Source organism: Aplysia californica, unplaced genomic scaffold (genome assembly GCF_000002075.1).
Source record: "Aplysia californica isolate F4 #8 unplaced genomic scaffold, AplCal3.0 scaffold00108, whole genome shotgun sequence".
NCBI classification, from domain to species: Eukaryota; Metazoa; Mollusca; class Gastropoda; order Aplysiida; family Aplysiidae; genus Aplysia; species Aplysia californica.
Genome location: NW_004797378.1, coordinates 277,178 through 278,367, shown reverse-complemented (window position 1 = coordinate 278,367; position 1,190 = coordinate 277,178). Strand labels below are relative to the sequence as shown.

Here is a 1,190-nt window from a genome sequence, read left to right as displayed (position 1 = left end):
GGAGGGGTTGTGGGATCTGAGGTGGTAGTGGTGGTAATGGAAGTATAAAGGGCACGAGATCAGAGAGGAACACTTGAAGCTAGAGCAAGGCAGTTGGAGAGAGAGAGAGAGAGAGAGAGAGAGAGAGAGAGAGAGAGAGAGAGAGAGAGAGAGAGAGAGAGAGAGAGAGAGAGAGAGAGGATCATATTTCACCAAGATGAACTGTTGTTAACCCATAAAGGCACGACCTCTCAAAATTTGATACAAATTTGAACACAGCGGACACAGCGGACATAGCATTCCTTTGGATCACAAATTAAAATATTCAGGTTGCTTTGGTATCAAATTAAAAAAATGCCCTTACTTTTGATGTCGCCGAAAAGTTAATCTATTCATGGAACGCTATGCACGAGAGGGTGCGTGTTTTTTTCGGGTTTGACTTAGAAGCAACAATACGCTTTCTACCCGTTAAAATTACAACATAAACGAAAGTAAGGTGATGAAAAATACAGTTTGTTGTACGTAGACCAAACATCAAGGCCCACAACGTGTACGTGTTGCAAAAATAAAACATTTGGGGTCAAAATGTGGGTTTTAAAACAGTACCCCTGTAACGAAGGCGTTGTTTTTCCTCAAATTTGTAATGTTCAGCATTACTGAGTGTGACTTCAGTTGCTTCTTGTTTTAGTTCCTTTCAAGGCTTCCTTGGGCTTTACTCTTCTTCTGTTGATGCTGTTTTAAGCTGTTTCCATTTGGGTTTTTTAAATTATATTTTTAATTTGTATCGGTCTGCTTCTAAGGTTATCCCCCTGCCTTTGTCGCCTGTTGCTCTGTGGATTTTGCTTTTCTACTCTACAAACCAAAGTACTCTTTACATATGTTTTAAGCAGCATCCCCAAATATCTCCAGACGTTAATCTGACTTGTTGTTTCTCAGTTCTCTCTGCAGTGCTCGAATGATGGGAACATCAAGATTTAGCCGGGGGAAGGGGGGGGGGTTCGAGTTAATCGGAGGAAAGTGATTATGGGCCTTCTGGCTTGTGAATCCCTTCCATCTCCCTCAACAGTTTGAATCTCCACAGTGCTATGGACTTGATACTGGGCTTGAATTTCCTAGAAAATTGACAGCGAGCCTTAACCCCCTCAATTAAAAAAAACCCCAAATTCACGGGGATTTGAACCAGAGCCATCTGTTCCATAGGGGATCTTGAA

General features: G+C 41.8%; 1 protein-coding gene across 1 annotated transcript in view; it reads right to left on the bottom strand.

The window, feature by feature from the left end:
* The window catches only part of LOC101852541 (protein disulfide-isomerase like 2-1), a 39,743-nt gene that overhangs the window by 14,631 nt on the left and 23,922 nt on the right, over positions 1-1,190 (bottom strand). The window lies entirely within an intron of this gene.